The sequence below is a fragment of the Halictus rubicundus genome, chromosome 1, assembly GCF_050948215.1.
Source record: "Halictus rubicundus isolate RS-2024b chromosome 1, iyHalRubi1_principal, whole genome shotgun sequence".
Lineage (NCBI taxonomy): Eukaryota > Metazoa > Arthropoda > Insecta > Hymenoptera > Halictidae > Halictus > Halictus rubicundus.
Window position 1 is genome coordinate 30,460,647 of NC_135149.1, and position 18,391 is coordinate 30,479,037.

The 18,391-nt window shown below is 39.0% G+C and overlaps 1 protein-coding gene across 1 annotated transcript in view; it reads right to left on the reverse strand.

The window, feature by feature from the left end:
• The window catches only part of LOC143360731 (inward rectifier potassium channel irk-1), a 190,468-nt gene that overhangs the window by 121,309 nt on the left and 50,768 nt on the right, over nt 1–18,391 (reverse strand). The gene's annotated exons all lie outside the window — the stretch shown is intronic.

The window sequence follows — 18,391 nt, forward strand, 5'->3', positions numbered from 1 at the left end:
TCGCATACAACTATAGAATATCGTTTAAAAAGTCTCGGAATCGTTAAGAAGCTCGATATTTGGGTTCCACACGAATTGAAAGAAATTCACTTAACGCAACGCATCAACATATGCGATATGCATCTCAAACGAAATGAAATCGACCCTTTTCTGAAGCGATTCATCACTGGTGATGAGAAATGGGTTGTTTGCAATAACACAACTCGAAAACGATCATGGTCCAAGCGTGATGAATCAGCCCAAACCACGCCGAAAGCTGAATTGCACCAAAAGAAGATCATGTTGTCAGTTTGGTGGGGTTACAAAGGTATTGTGTATTTTGAGCTTCTCCCAAGGAACCAAACCATGAATTCAGATGTTTATTGTCGACAACTAACAAAACTGGACGTAGCAATCAAAGAAAAACGGCCAGAATTGGCAAATCGCAAAGGAATCGTGTTCCACCATGATAACGCTATGCCACACACATCTTTGGTAACACGTGAAAAGTTATTGGAGCTTGGTTGGGAAGTGACGTCACATCCACCATATAGCCCTGACATTGCACCATCAGATTATCATTTATTCCGAAGTTTACAAAACTCTTTGAATGGTAAAACTTTCACTAATGATGGTGGTCTGAAATCGCACTTGGATCAGTTTTTCACCGGAAAGGATCAGAAGTTTTATGGGCGCGAAATTATGAGGCTACCAGAAAGATGGCAAAAGATCGTAGAACAAGATGGAAAATATTTTATTGATTAAAGTTCATTGGTTTGATAAAAAAATTGGATTTCATTTTACCTAAAAATATCGAAATTACTTTCTTGCCAACCTAATATAATTGTATTTTGCAGCTAAGAAGACGAGACTTGATTCGGTTCCTCCGAACCCATCGATCAAGGCAGAAATTCGCGTTACAACATTCGAAGATCGTTACAGGCCATAAATGCGCGATAATCCACGCTCCAGTGATAAACATATTATTACGGTCTCGTTCGGAAATATTAATACTCGTCGTGAACGGAAGATAAACCTGAAAATACCGTACGAATTTATCGGACGCCGCGAACGAACATTATCTGGAGAATGCTCGGGCTCAATAGACCGTATATTAATACGATGTAATAGAAGCGGCGCGGCATAATCTACGTAAAATATTATGCAGAGAAACGAGACCGTACACGGAGGTTTCATTCATCCGAGCTCCGCAGCGCTCGGAAATTCGGATGCCTCGTAAAATGCGTTTCCGGGCGTCCATTGGTTACACTGTTCGTCACCTTTAACACTAGAACTACCGGACCAGTCAAAATGACTGGTTCCTAATTTTTTCTTTTACAATTACTGAAATTCTAAAAATGTTTTCATCGGAAATTTTGAATGAATCTCTTCATTGAAGCACATATTACGATAAAAGTTGTATGAAGTCTGAATGGGCACAGTCTTGTCACTGTTACAAAGCGATATACGTCAGTCGCATTTATTGCTCGGTAGTTCTAGTGTTAAATTTAGCGAAATTTAATTTTCGAGAAAAAGTCACATTTTCGACTTGAACAATTTCTCCTGCTTCAAACTCGAACGCTACCGGGACGATCTTTACACAGAATTATTCTTTAAACTTTTCTGAACATGACAGTATTTTTTTTTAATCACATTCTGAACATTGAAAAATGTTTACATAATATTCAAAGCAAGACATTCTTGTCTCTACAATCTCCTCGGTTATTTTTCTGCTTATTTCGGGAATTAAGGGCCCGATTGAAAATTGATTAAACATGGTCAAATATTTATAATGTTATAACAAAAAATTGCACTATATTCAGGAGAGACCAGAGAACAATCCTACGCAAGAATCATGCCCGTGGCTTTTGCAGTTAAAGCAGGAAAAATTGTTGAAGTTGCCAGTCATCGAGAGGCGAAGGAAAAGTTAAAGTTTATTGTGCGGCGTTGTCGAATGAATTCTTCCGAATAATGGATCCCGGGGCTGTCGTGTTTGTAAGGAACGGTAGTCGGTCATTGCTGCATCGAGAATCTCGATCACGTTAACAGATATCGGCGGTCATAGTCCGCTAACGACTGTTTACACAATATCGACGCGGCGAGGAGCGCAGCGGAGCCGAGCGCCGGGATTTGCATACATCGCCGATTAACCAATCCCGTTGCGTACAAATTATTTTAATACACAGGTTATCGCGAGCCCCGGCGGACGCGTTTCACGTGTCAACGAGCCGTTTCCATGGAACGGGCCGGCAATCGAGGGAAATACAGGCCGGTTTTCGCGACCGTTTTCTCGCGCGATCGTTTTTCTTCCCTCCGTATGGTCGCGTCGTCGTTCCCCGTTATTTATTAACAGGGCGACCGCGTATTTCGAGAGAGAACAGGGGACACACAGAGGAGAGGCCGCGCCGCAGAAATTTCGTTTCTTGTTCCCACAACAGCCACCAGACACGACTGAATAAACAATCTCTCGCTTCAAGGCGAATTTTTCTTTTCCGAAGTTGACGCTCTGCGGTTTCAATTGTGCAGCGATGCGAACGCGTCGCAATATCACTCTTTCCGCTCCTAAATGTTCTTCTATCTCCTCCTTTTCTCTTCCCCGGGATTACTGGAACGGCGAAAGTTCGCCGCGCGACAGTTCTACGCCGTTAGCTTTTTTTCAGGAAATTCTTTTGTCTTTTTGGGACGGGGCGATCGATTTTAACTCGTAGGGGCATTCCGCTACTAGTTGCGAACCGAAGTTGTTATGGTCGTTATTGATTTTTACGCACTTACGGCGCGCAAAAGTTGCGAAGACACGTATAAATCCTTCCGAAGTTCGAAAATGTCCTTTGTGAATTTTCTCGGGATGGAATGGGTAGACGTATCGACTTGAGACTTCGTGGACACGTTTGTCAGTCTGTGAAGAATGTACACAAATTTTTGCACGCGAAAGTAACGGTCCGATTCGATGTTATGGCAGTTCAATCATGAGCTCCAAGAAAGGGGGTTTCTTCAGTTGACGGTCGAGGTGTCACTTTTGAGAACTTTTTCAGGCCGAACCGAAGAAGATATTAATTTGAAACTTTCTGGATATATTCGTCGATCATTACCGAACATAGAAACATTTTTTTAATGTTCAAATAGTGCTTCGGTTCAAAGTTATTCAATTGTTAAACCGCAAAGGACAAAGTCTTCCGCGAAACTCTTCCGTGTAAAGACGTATTTGTCGATCTTTAACACATCAACTCAATAAGTCTCTCCGGTCTAACTAAGAAAAACAAATTTTTTTTTAGAAATTCCACTTTATTCATCGACATACTCTCCTTCAAGAGTGATACATTCATTCCAACGCTCCTCTAACTTTTCGATGCCCTTTATGCAAAACGATTTGTCTTTGCTCTGAAAATAAGCCTCAGTTTCGTCAATCACTTCTTCATTTGAGCCAAATGTTTTCCGTCTAGGTCATCTTAATTGAGCCGTTCATTGCACAAATCGATTAACTCCATAAAACAAAAAGTTGAGAAATGCGATGAAATAATGTACATTGTTTTTTAAAATTCCCTTTATAATATAAACTCAAATAAATATTGTAGAATGCATAAATACAGATGTAGCTTTCATCTAATGGTATATAAACTTAATAAGAAAGAATAGCCAAGAAATAATCGTCAGTAATGTTACAATTTTTATGTGACTGGTGGAGTTAATTGATTTGGCAAGTGAAAAAAGTAATAAAGTTAAATTCAGTGTTTAAATTTTTATGTTTTTTATTACAGAAAAAGTTAATTATTATATATTTTTATTACAGATTTTCCATAAAAATGAATATTAACAGTTCTGTTATAATATATTATTTGTGATTAATTCATCAGCAATATACGTAATGTCTTCTTCATCAGCTGTATGCGAGGACATGTCATTTCGACTTTTTGTCAGGTTTTTATAGTAATCATGTTTAACAGGAGGAATGAATTTTAGCAGGTCCATCGTGCCTCTCCTTTTTTCCCTTGTCACAGTTCTACTTTTAGGATATAATAAAGACTGATCTACGTTTTTCAAACTTCGTGGTCTACCTGCTATAGATTTCGTTATATTAACGGCATTCGATTATGAATCTTCATTATAGTCATATTTGAATTGTATGAGGTGGGGTTTGGACCTTTCTAACTATTCAGCGCTTGCCAGTGCATTTCAGTTGCATTATAGCAACGATTTACATTAGAGTACGGAGTTAATCAAAATGGCCTCTGAAATAAATGATTTATTATTCAATTGCCAACAAAAATTTTGTCGTTTAATGGTGTTCATCTTTATTATTCAGGAAAGTTATTATAAATATAAAAAGTTATGATCAATACCAAGTGCTTTGACACTTAAATTTAAGATTTTTCAAAAAGTGGAGTTAATCGATTTGTGCAGTGAACGGCTCATATGTGTCAGACCGGGGACTTATTCAGTGATGCGTTACGAAACATAGAAAAGTGTATCCCATGCACACAGATGATTTTTACCAAAAACAGTAGTGACACCAGGTCCGTAGCCTCCAATTTGCGCGCGGGCAGTTGCGAGCATCGTCTCGAATAATCCTAGAGGACGCAATCTTTTTTCGCGCGGGTCCAGCTGTGTCTGCCCGAGTCTCCGCCGAACAAGAGTCGCAAGAACTCCCCGCGTATCGTGTCCTTTATTCCAAAAAGATTGCGGTAGACAGCGTGGTGTCGCCCAGAGCAGCGGTCGCTCGTTTTTCCATCAGATCCGTGGATCCACCTTGGTCTCGACCTCGAGGAACGTGATCCCGAGGCGCGTAGAAACGTTTCGGGTCAAGGCTTGGCTCGGGTTCGGGCCCCCGTTTAGTTGACAGAGCGTATCTAGATGGATCGGAGGAGGGCAGCGCGGAATCAGGCCTCTTTTCAAAGTAGGCCAGAAGAGTATGGTCGTCGACGTTGCTCCCTTGGTAGCCGGCAATCTCGAGATAAACATCGCGAACGCATTGAGAGAGGAACACGCGTTCTATGCGAAACCGAGAGTAGTATGGTGCGAAAGCGTGCACGAGAGGAGAGGGAGGGAGGCAGGGTAGTTTGGGATTGAAGAAGGGAACGGAAGGGGGGGGGGGGGGGGTGAGCGTAAAAGCGGCATTAAATTTAAATTGCTCGTATCCCAGCGCGCCTAGCGCGAAACTTTAAGAGGCGGCGTCATCAAAAAATGGAGAGACGACGACGTCTCGTCGTAAAAAAGACGTCCGCGATGCGTATCCCCCCCCTCGACAGCGAGAGATTACACCGCGAAATGTGATTGTGCAAGACTATCAGCCCCCTACGAGATCTGAATTACGATTTTATTCCGTCGATATACTCCTCCTTCTTCCCACCTAACCGCCCCGCTTTCTTTTCCCCCGACTTTCTTCGGTGTTCCACACAGTCCCAGATTAGATGGGCAGAACAGTTCGGCTCCTCGACACTTGATTAGGGTCCTGATCTTCCCCTGCCTGCCCCCGGCGCATCCTTGATCCCGGAATTAGCCTCTCCAGTCCGCTATGATACTTATCTCCCACTTCGAGACTCCGGAGATCTTCCGACCAGTTTAGCGTCTTTGTTTACTCTGATTTTATTCCGGCCGGGGATCAGCTGTTTGAGGAATGGTGTCGGCGGTGGCTCGGGATTAGGCATTTTTGTGGGTCAGGTGGTATACAGGCTGTTTCACCTCACTCATAATATCGCGCATCATGATGGAAAAAAATGTCAGAGGATTTGTTCAAGGTTATGTTTTTTGAGATTTCAAGGTCGTCGAAGTGTTTTTAAATGGAATGATATATTTTTATTATCGTTATACGATAGCCGAGGTCAAGACGAATCCGATGACCTGTAATATTATGACCTTCACGTGACCTGGAGTACGAGAAATTCATAAAAGTTTTTTTTTCTGCTTCGTTTATATACTCTTGTTATGATTGCAGGAAGTTTGCAAGCCTCAATGTTCGTGAATGATTCTGCAAAAATCAGGACGGAGAAATATTTATTAAAAGGTCCTTTACAATAAAATCAAATTCACCCTTTGCCTTCAATATCGAGCATCTAAAATATCTCGCCTGTTTTTAATGACGGAAAAAAATTGCAGAGGAAAACATATTAGTTCGTCAAATATTATGATAGGCAAAAGAATTTGTTCAAGGTTATATTTTTTGAGATTTCAAGGTCACCGAAGTTTTCTTCAATGGAACGACATATTTTTATTACCGCTATATGATAGCCGAGGTCAAGACGAATCCGACGACCTGTAATATTATGACCTTCACATGACCTGGAGTACGAGCAATTCATAAAAGTTTTTTTTTCTGCTTCGTTTCTATACTCTTGTTATGATTGCAGGAAGTTTGCAAGCCTCAATGTTCGTGAATGATTCTGCAAAAACCAGGACGGAGAAATATTTATTAAAAGGTCCTTTACAATAAAATCAAATTCACCCTTTGCCTTCAATATACAGGGTGTTTCACTTAACTCGAGCATGTAAAATGTCTCGCCTGCTTTTTATGATGGAAAAAAATTGCAGACGAAAACATATTAGTTCGTCAAATATTATGATAGGCAAAAGAATTTGTTCAAGGTTGTATTTTTTGAGATTTGGAGGTCATCGAAGTTCTTAAATGGAACAACATGTTTTTATTATCGCTACATGATAGCCGAGGTCAAGACCAATCCGACGAAAAAACATCTATGACCTTGAAATCTCAAGAAATATAACCTTGAACAAATTTTTTTGCCTATTATAATATTTGCCACTCTGAACCAACTAATGTTTTCCTCTGAAATTTTCTTCTATCATAAAAAAAACCAGCCAGATATTTTAGGTGCTCGAGTTAGGTGAAACACCCTGTACATCTTCAAAGTAAGAAAAAAATTGAAGAAATTGGACATCATTCTGTGAGTGATGCGCATGAAGGGCCATCAAAAGCAGAAGAAGAAGAATTTGTATCAGTGTTTACAATTTATTGTGAGCGTGTTTACAGTCGTTAATCAAGATTCAAGAACATTTCTTGGATCCCTAGGGGGATCATGTCACCGTTATTTCACTATTTATATCAAGTGTCCTACTTTTATGAATTTCTCACGTGAAGAAAGGTCACGTTAAGGTCATAATATTACCGGTCGTTGGATTCGTCTTGACCTCAGCTATCATATAGCGATAATAAAAATATGTCGTTCCATTTAAAAAAAACTCCGAGGACCTTGAGATCTCAAATAACCTTGAATAAATTTTTTTGCCTATCCTAATATTTGCCAGTCTGAACCAACTAATGTTTTCCTCTGAAATTTTCTTCTATCCTAAAAAACAAGCCAGATATTTTAGATGCTCGAATTTGTACAAATCCTATAGTATATAAATATATTTGTAATCTTCAGTTACTATTAAATGTCTCTTGTTAAAATTTTGAAACTTTAGCCCCAAAATTCTTATTTTCATACGAATTTCGCTGACTGTAGAGCTTCCAGCAGTGCTTAGATCATTTGAGATTTTGTTAGTTAGAGTATTTAATCCTAGTAGAGTATACTTCAATGCTCGCCTTCTCAATAATATTTTATCTCTCGTGGAGCTGTTAGATTTTAGATTCATTCAATTGTTATTCTCATTGTTATTCTCTACGAGCTCCACGAAACAAACCATCGAAAGACGTAAAATGTTATTAACTTTAGCTTGTAACTTCTCTTTCAGGGTGCTGGGGGTTGAACATTATCAGTAGAATCGCAGATTTTGACGCGCTTGTGTCCACCAAAGATGTTCGAACAGGAGCAACACAGAATCATGAACAGAAATTGTTGCAAGATTCAATACTAAAGCATGGATCTAGACATTTCCACAGAATTTATTTTGACTCTGTTCAATGCGTCTTGTTGTCTACAAAAATTGACTGTCTGCACGCTGTTAGACATTTCACAAAAGAGCCCAGGCTCGCCGGTGACAGCGTTCAACAATTTCTAAATCAATGTTTGACGGCGTCACTTGAAATCGAGCCGCACTTCACGCGTGACTGGCAAATATTTATACCGCGTAAACACCGCGGCTTTGCGGCGAAGAAAGCTGGCAATTACGTTAGTATTCTCTAGTGCCTGTGTGTGTATACCGGAAACAGTCCTCGACTGTCCCTTTCGAGTGGTACAACTCAACGATCTCAGTCATGATCATTCGTAGATCCTTCAAACGTACGTATATCGTTCCCCGAAACATTTGCTCGTCCACTGAGAAAGAGAGTTACATTTTTATTTCATTCGCAATTAACGATCCGACGGTGCCCGAAGAGTTACGAGGTATGTTTCAATGTGTATCACGCTTTACGGTCCCGAACGGCGTGGCAAACTCGTAAACGAGTTCAAAGTTAATTGGAAATTTAATCCGGCGCGCGGAACAAAGCGACTGACGCGCGCGGTTGAGGGCCGAAGAAATAATGCCGCGGCGGATTAGATCGCAATAAAATTCCCGTAACTTATGCGAACCGGCCGGGGCGCGAGAAGGTTAACGGAGGGGTGGGGCGTTGGGAAAAGGTCCGAGCGATTTGCGGCGAGATCCGAATCTCGATCGCTGCTTGGTATGCAGACTAGTCCGGGCAAACATCGAAATTTCGTCGAACCGGCCGGAGAATTTGGTTGCTTAGGGCTGTTTGCCTGGGCGGAGAGGCAGAGAAATCTGCGACTCGTGCGCCTCTTCCCTCGCGTTCTGCATCCTCGCTACCCTATTATCAACTTTGTGACCGTGTGAACGCCTCCTCGCAATTTTAAAGGCTCCCGTAACCCGTTTACACGGGCTCCGACCCTCCACCGGCCGGAAATTATGTTATCCTTTGATTCCGCGTTCGCGAGAAACGGCCAAACAACTCTGTTTTAACGTCGGAGCACTTTCGGACCTGCAACAATGCTAGGAATTTTTTTTTACAAGCACTGGGACATGTGACGGTACTCGTAGAAAATGTGAATATCGAATAATCCTGTTATTGGTTCACTTAATCGTCAGGACGATGGAAAATTCGGTAGTAATGACTGGAAGTTGGTAGAATAGAAAATGGAGATTTTTCCTGTCGTAACGCGCCGAATTTTCTATCATGTCAATATTAAATTAATTTGAAATTGATGGAACAGAAAATAGAAATGTTTCCTGTCGTAACGCGCCGAATTTTGTTAGGATTTTCCATCATGTCGGTATTAAACAGTTAAAATGTTGCAGTATTTAATTTTCACGACGATGCGAAACTCAGAATTACGGGAAATTGATTCAACAGAAAATGGAGATTTTTCCTGTCATAGCGCGCCGAATTTTGCGAGGATTTTCTATCATGTCAATATTGAATTAAATTGTTGCTGTATTTAATTTTTATGGCGATGCGAAACCCAGTATTATGGGAAATTGATAGAACAGAAAATAGGGATTTTTCCTGTCATAACGTGCTGAATTTTCTAGGATTTTCCATCATGTCAATATTGAATTAAATTGTTGCTGTATTTAATTTTTATGGCGATGCAAAACCCAGTATTACCGGAAATTGATAGAACAGAAAATGGAGTTTTTCCTGTCATAACGTGTGCTGAATTTTGCAAGGATTTTCCATCGTGTCAATATTAAATAGTTAAATTATTGCAGTATTTAATTTTTAGGGTGATGCGAAACCCAGTATTACGGGAAATTGATAGAACAGAAAATAGTGATTTTTCCTGTCATAACATGCTGAATTTTGCAAGGATTTTCTATCATGTCGATATTAAATAGTTAAATTGTTGCCGTATTTAATTTTTATGGCGATGCGAAATCCAGTATTGCTTGAAATTGATAGAACAGAAAATAGAGATTTTTCATGTCATAACGTGCTGAATTTTGCAAGGATTTTCTATCATGTCGATATTAAATAGTTAAATTGTTGCCGTATTTAATTTTTATGGCGATGCGAAATCCAGTATTGCTTGAAATTGATAGAACAGAAAATAGAGATTTTTCCTGTCATAACGTGCTGAATTTTGCAAGGATTTTCTATCATGTCGATATTAAATAGTTCAATTGTTGCAGTATTTAATTTTCACGACAATTTTCCCCTAAAATTAAAATTAAAATTATTTGACGATACGAAACCCAGTATGATCGAAAATTGAGAGAACAGAAAATAGAGATTTTTCCTGTCATAGCGTGCCGAATTTTGCAAGGATTTTCTATCATGTCGATATTAAATAGTTAAATTGTTGCCATATTTAATTTTTATGGCGATGCGAAACCCAGTATTACCGGAAATTGCTAGAACAGAAAATGGTTATTTTTCCTGTCGTAACGCGCCGAATTTTGCTGAGATTTTCCATCATGTCAATATTAAATTAAATTGTTGCCGTATTTAATTTTTATGGCGATGCGAAACTCAGTCTTACCGGAAATTGATAGAACAGAAAATAGAGATTTTTCCTGTCATAACGTGCTGAATTTTGCAAGGATTTTCTATCATGTCGATATTAAATAGTTCAATTGTTGCAGTATTTAATTTTCACGACAATTTTCCCCTAAAATTAAAATTAAAATTATTTGACGATACGAAACCCAGTATTATCGAAAATTGAGGGAACAGAAAATAGAGATTTTTCCTGTCATAACGTTCTGAATTTTGCAAGGATTTTCTATCATGTGTATATTAAATAGTTGAATTGTTGCCGTATTTAATTTTCACGACGATGCGAAACCCAGTCTTACCGGAAATTGCTAGAACAGAAAATGGAGATTTTTCCTGTCATAACGCGCAGGATTTTGCCAATAAATTTTGCGTATGGTTCCGTAGGATTTTCTATGGGGACTGAATAAATAGCCGCGTATCCCGGACAAGTTACAAATCGATCCTGGTAAGTCACCGTACACCTGGACACGTTCATAGAGGAGAAATTCACCGGGCGAAGAAAAATACCGCGTCGGTTTCTTCCGCGACCGGAATGACTCCTTACTTTCTTCCGATTTCGCAGCGATCACCACCACCGAGTCATTTTTCAAAGCAGTAGTGCTGAGGTCTCTCGAAATTCTACGATCGAACGATCGAATATCGACCGTGAGGCACGATGATGGATCGCGTTCGAACTCGATTAATTCGAGTCGTTGTAAACAGCTTCGCGTTGCATTCCTCGGGATCTAAAAATAATACCTCGATTTGTCTTGCCTCGAAAGAGTAGGGTGTGTCCGTACGAAAAATATTCCGAATGGTGTAATCATCGTTCAGAAGACCGAAGGTATTAATTGGATTAATTTAAATCCTGTGTCACGGGAAAATAGTTCCGTCAGATTCATCGGAAAATGAATTTAGAAATAATTACGAATTAATAGACGTTGACTACAATAAAATCGGCTTCAATTCGGACCGACACATCACAGTGGACATATCACAGAAAAATAATGCAAAAATTAAATGTCCTTAGAATCGGAATATTTTTGTTTGACCTGCGTCCCAGGTAGTCGATGACTACCTGTCATAAAATAACACTAGGTTTACGGGACCCGTCAAAATGACGGGTTCTAATATTTTGAATTGACGATTATTGAAATTGTGAAGATCCATCTACGTGGAATTACTCAACAAACTTATTTCCTTAGGTATATATTATTTAAAAAATGGCTGAAAACTTGGATAGACACATTCCTCTTATTTTTATAAAGTAATGTAAAATACTCACTTCTAATGCTCCGTAAACCTAGTGATAATGAATAGACATTTGGGTTTTTCCGTATGCGGAAAACTTAATGCGGAAAATGTTTTCCGTCTAGATCGTCTTAATTGAGCCGTTCATTGCACAAATCGATTAACTCCGTAAAACAAAAAGTTGAGAAATGCGATGAAATAATGTACATTGTTTTTTAAAATTCCCTTTATAATATAAATTCATATAAATATTGTAGAATGCATAAATACAGATGTAGCTTTCATCTAATGGTATATAAACTTAATAAGAAAGAATAGCCAAAAAATAATCGTCAGTAATGTTACAATTTTTATGTGACTGGTGGAGTTAATTGATTTGGCAAGTGAAAATGGTAATAAAGTTAAATTCAGTGTTTAAATTTTTATGTTTTTTATTACAGAAAAAGTTAATTATTATATATTTTTATTACAGATTTTCCATAACAATGAATATTAACAGTTCTGTTATAATATATTATTTGTGATTAATTCATCAGCAATATACATAATGTCTTCTTCATCAGCTGTATGCGAGGACTCGTCATTTCGACTTTTTGTCAGGTTTTTATAGTAATCATGTTTAACAGGAGGAATGAATTTTAGCAGGTCCATCGTGTCTCTCCTTTTTTCCCTTGTCACAGTTCTACTTTTAGGATATAATAAAGACTGATCTACGTTTTTCAAACTTTGTGGTCTACCTGCTATTGATTTCGTTATATTAATGGCATTCAATTCTGAATCTTCATTATAGTCATATTTGAATTGTATGAGGTGGGGTTTGGACCTTTCTAACTATTCAGCGCTTGCCAGTGCATTTCAGTTGCATTATAGCAACGATTTATATTAGAGTACGGAGTTAATCAAAATGGCCTCTGAAATAAATCATTTATTATTCAATGGCCAACAAAAATTTTGTCGTTTAATGGTGTTAATCTTTATTATTCAGGAAAGTTATTATAAATATAAAAAGTTATGATCAATACCAAGTGCTTCGACGCTTAAATTTAAGATTTTTCAAAAAGCGGAGTTAATCGATTTGTCCAGTGAACGGCTCAATTTTTCAATCGTCACTACGTATTTTTTATCACGTATTGTTGCAGCTGACGTCAAGACGAATCCGTCAACCGTATCACACTATGACTCGAAGTCTTAACTTGAAGTCTTTGTTCACTGTCGGGACACAGTGTACGCGTTGGCTTATTGAAGAGGCACGGGCACGAGCGAGCAGTAGGACAACAATAATAAAATAATGATTAGCCAGAGCAGGGCAGTGAGCGTCGAAGGGGTCCAAGGCCGAGGGAAGAGCGTCGGCGCGCATAAATCCAGCCGCGGCGCATTAATCAATTTAAGCTCGCAATTTCTATCGGCGACGAGGTTAAAGTGGCCGGGGTGTTGGATGGGGCTGATTTCGCCGGGCGTAATTAATAGTAACAAGTGTTGCGAGAGCTGGTCCGAGGCAGCTCGAATGGCTCGGGCCGGGCTCTCGGGCTCTCGGGCCTGTAACGGGCGAACGAAGGAGCCACAGAGCGCGCGATAACTGAAACGCGATGATGACTCTGACCGATGGAAAGCCAGAGCTCCCCCGGGGGCAGGACTGGCAGTAAATGCAAACGACTTGACCCGGCCCCGAAGATCGAACGAAGACAAGACACGTACGGGGCCATCCTCCCCTATCTTCCCTCTTACCCCGTCGTCTACGAGAGAGAACAGATACCCGGGAGTGTCTACTCGCGACGGTGCACGAGTGCATAAACTGCACAAAGGAGTGGAGAACAGACCGCGTCGCGACGCATGCGAATTCAATTACACTCTTCGCCCATTACGCGATACCATCGGGACTTCTCTGGGCTCTCCTCCCGAAATTTTGATACGTTGCTCGAAATCGACCCTTCGCACTCGGCGCTGTTTTCAATCTAAAACTAAATTTTTCTGCCGTCTTGGAATATTTTCATTTTATTCATGCGAAACTGATCCGATTTCTACATATAATGTTGAAATGTTTAGTGATCTATTAAATACAAATTTTGTGATGTAACAAATATTTTGTGATATTTTTTGTAATTTCTTTGAAATAATGCCACAACAATTTCTAGCGGTGCTTCAGAGTCACCACTCGAGTGCAAAGGGTTAATCGGGAGGGGTTCTGCATTCTATCGCACTGTTCTGCAGTTTTTGTTCAGTGTTCCTAGGCTGTGCGGTTACATTGCAATCTTGTGAATTTTTTTTCATTTGTCCTACAACTTGCGAATTTTTTGGAATTGTTTTACGGATGGTTTGATGGAAGTAGTGTCAGAATTTTGTTTCAATAGGGAATATCTCGAAAAGTATGAAAGATACGGAAAAAGTGTAAAACACGTGTCCAACTTTTCATCGTGATTGCGAGAAAATATTCCCAAAGGAACATTCCTCGTTGGAGACGGCAGCCTAGTTAACTGAGAATCCAGCAAGTATCTTGCAAGATGATATTTCATCCGGTGCATCATGCTCAGAAACCAGCACTTTAATTTAATTTTACTTGAATTCAATTTAATTCAATTTTTCACAATAATATGCCTCGCTCTACTTCTCTTTAACACTTTGACTGCCAAAAGAGAAACCTCAAAAATTCCGTAAAATCAAAGTAAGTTATTTAATGAAATATAAATTGCAAGAAATTAAATGCATGATATTGAGTAATCCTCCAACTTTCTTGCATTTCACAGATCCTAATCAAATTTGGTACAATCACTGTATTAATGTAAAAATTAATTTTAAAACCTAGACAAATAATTCCGTCACCCACATATGGGTGATATGGCGGTCAATGTGTTAAATATCCCCGAAACTAGATAAAAAAGAGTATCCCAAAATTGCTGGTCTTTTTACGTACAATAAGATCCCATAATAAAAAATATAAGTTTCCATTTGGAAAAACAAAGTTGACTTCAATGACCTTGAAAACGCCACTCAAATAAAAGACTGATACTGTCCCCCTCTTTCCCCTTCGAAATCCATGGACACGTGTTTTACACTTTTTTAATATCTTTCATACTTTTTGAGATATTCGGCTGGAAATTTTTCGAATGAACACCCTGTACATCACTAAATATGTATTCAGAATTACTCCATTTTTTGATAAATAGTAGACTGTCAAACATTCCTAAAAAATATAATTAATAAAACAAGTGAACGCCTGTTATAAAAACAATTCTCAAACTGGTCGTAGAAAATGTCTTCAATTGTAAAAAGGAGAGCTTATTCTTCAGAACTTTTTTAACACAGAACCAATCAAAATCACTGGTTCCTAATTTTTTCTCTCACAATTACTGAAATCACATAAATGTTTCCACCAGAAATTTTTGAATGAGTTTCTAAATTGAAGCAAAAAATTGCTGGTCTTTCTAGGTACAATAAGATCCCCTAATAAAAAATATAGGTTTCCATTTGAAAAAGCAAAGTTGACCTTCAAATGACCTTGAAAACGCCACCCAAATAAAACCCTGATACTTTTCGAGATATTCGGCTGGAAAGTTCTCAAATGAACACCCTGTACATCACTAAATACGCATTCAAAATTTCTCCATTTTTTGATAAATAGTAGACTGTCAAACCTTCCTAAAAAATACAATTAATAAAACAAGTGAACGTCTGTTGTAAAAACAGTTCTCAAACTGGTCGTAGAAAATGTCTTCAATTGTAAAAAGGAGAGCTTATTCTTCAGAACTTTTTTAACACCGAACCAATCAAAAGGTTCCTAATTTCTTCTCTCACAATTATCGAAATTACATAAATGTTTCCATCAGAAATTTTTGAATGAGCTTCTAAATTGAAGCAGATATTACCATAAAAGTTGTGTGAAGTCTGAATAGATTTTGTCGCTATTACACAGCAATATACATCAGTCGCATTTATTGCTCGGTAGTTCTACCGTTAATAGAAAATAAAACAAGATCGACGTGAAATAAACAATGCTAGTGAATCGTAGCTAGCAATGTTTCGCATGATCTCGCAATGTCTCGAGTTCGCGAGACGAAATCGGCCGCGATTATTGTTTAGAAAACAACGGAGGACATTTCGGAAATTTGTTATAGTTATAAAGAAATTACAATCGTTCTCGCAGTATAAGTTTGACTCGCTCTACTTCTCTTTAACACTTCGAACAACTAGAAACCCGAAAAATTCCATAAAATCAAATTAAGTTATTTAATGAAATAAAAATTGCAAAAAATTAAATGTATGATACTGAGTAATCCTCCAACTTTCTTGCATGTTACAGATCCTAATCAAGTTTAGTACACTGAAAATATATCAACGTAAAAATTCATTTTAACACAAATAATTCCGTCACCTACACTATCGGCCAAAAGTAATTGACCACATATAAAAATCGCATAATTTTCTTAAAATTGAACCAAATGGGTTGAGATTTCTTGACACGTTAAATGACAAAGTTTACTAAGTAAACGAAATGTTGAAAAAATTGGTATTGGTCTAATTTGATCTAAATCGGTTAATATCGTTATGAGTTATAAACATTTAACTGTGATCACATAAGGGTGAAATTCCTTGACAATGCCGAATATCTGCGACTTTCATTCTTAAGCTCTCATCTTGAAATGTTTATTGCTCATAGCAACGTTCACCGATTTAGATGAAATTTTCACCGTACACATAATTAACGTAGATCCACAAAACGTATTGATTAAAGTATCATTACAGCCTTGGATAAAAAAGTTGAAATAATTTACTTTAACTTTTTTCTTCGCAATTTCGACCAATACCAATTTTTTCAACATTTCGTTTACCCGTTACTTAGTAAACTTTGTCATTTAACGCGTCAAGAAATCTCAACCCATTTGGTTCAATTTTAAGAAAATTGTGCGATTTTTATATGTGGTCAATTACTTTTGGCCGGTAGTGTACATATGGGTGACGCGGCGCCGAACGTGTTAAATATCTCCGAAACTATTGCGCGAATAAAAAAAACTATCCTACGAAAATTGCTGGTCTCTTCACGTACAATAAGATCCCGTAATAAAAAATATAGGTTTCCATTCGAAAAAACAAAGTTGACCTTCAAATGACCTTGGAAACGCTACCCAAACAAAAAACTGATACTGCTCCCCTCTCTCCGCCTCAAAATCCTTGGACAAGTGTTACACACTTTTCTAATATCCTTCATACTTTCCGAGATATTCAGCTGTAAATGAACTTTGATGAAATGAGCTTTTCAAATGAACACACAAATTAAAATCACATACCGCTATAAAATACCAGTATAAAATTGGAAACTGGATAAACCAGGAAGTTCGATACCAGTCCTTTTCGGCCTAGTAAAAATACCGAGCTTGCTGTTCAAGAGTCCTAATGCCCTTATCGTTTCAGTGGCTCGAAAGAGTACGAACATAAAACTGCAGGCTAGAAAACTGCATCGAAACTGGACCGAATGCAGCAAGTTTGAGTGCGGCGATTTTGTGTCCGGTAAGTCCGGTGTTGGTTCCAGTGTTCAAGTTGGAAAATTCGACTGACGGACTGGTTATAAAAAAAAAAAAAAAAGAAAAATTACGGAAGTCGTCGGACCGAGCGAATCGTTGACATGCATTTTCCTTGTTGTTCGGCGCGAGAGGGGATGCTCGTCGGCGGTAAAAGGAGGGGTGAGGTTGCCGCGCGCGCCGTCGCGTCGTGTGTTCAGTGAGCAGCGAGCTCTCGTCGCGTGAACATCGTCTCGTCACGGGTCTCTCGGAAACCGGCGAGCCACGTGCTTCACCGTTCCCGTCGGATCTTGTTCCCTGCATGCACTGGTGTCGTCTCGATCCGCCGAGAAAAACCACGGGGTACGAACGCGTTTCTTCTCATCGTTTGTGTGCGAAAGCGAGAGTTGCAACGCGGTGCATCGCGGTGTCGCAGAGCGGCGACGGGATATCGCGTGTTCGCGTGACCGACGAAAAACCGGGTCGAAGGTTATTGCAATTCAAATCGAGCCGAATTATATCGAGCCACTTTTTGCTCCTCGTGCCGTCGTCTGCTCTTTTCTACGTTCTTCTTGTCGTTTTCGTTTACCTGCTCCTAATTTCATTTCACCACGGGAGAGTTGGTACGTCGCTGTTTGTTTCATTTGGAGCTCGTTTAGCGTGGTACCTGTTGTGTCTGATCGGTGATTGCTGTGTTTCCCTGTCCCTGCGACCGTGAAACGTAAGTAATCTTTATCTGAAAAATTTCGAGCTTTATTTCTAGATCAGAAATTGTTTTCTCCACTTCTTTGGAGTAGAAATACGAATGAAATCGAATTTTTGGAGAGGTTAAATTTTTATTCAAGTCGAATTCAGTTTTAGTCGGACCTTGAGCCGAAATTTGTTTCCATTTGTTTAACAGTTGACTGTAAGTCGAGGAGATATTTTCGACAAATTTTAGTATTCGGAACAGGGCTCGAAACGGGAATAGATGTTTCACGTTTAAAAGACAAATACCTCGGCATTTAAAACGCGAGACTTAGCGTGCGTTCTCTTGCCTTGCAACCGGACAAGTTTGTTTATTCAAGGCGAAGTGTCCGTGGTACGAAGGCGGAGACGAATGCTGGGTAAACAAGGTTTTAAAAATAATTCTAGAAATTCCTAGAGCTAGCTCGGAAAACTCGCCTGTTAACGTCTACATAAATATTTTATTCTCTATTATTGTTATTATACTCGTCCTTTCCAACGTTTTCCAAACAGTTTTTCTGTCCCCTGTGAATCACGTGTTTCCCGTCGAAGTCTCGAGACTTGTGTGGCAATTTTTGTT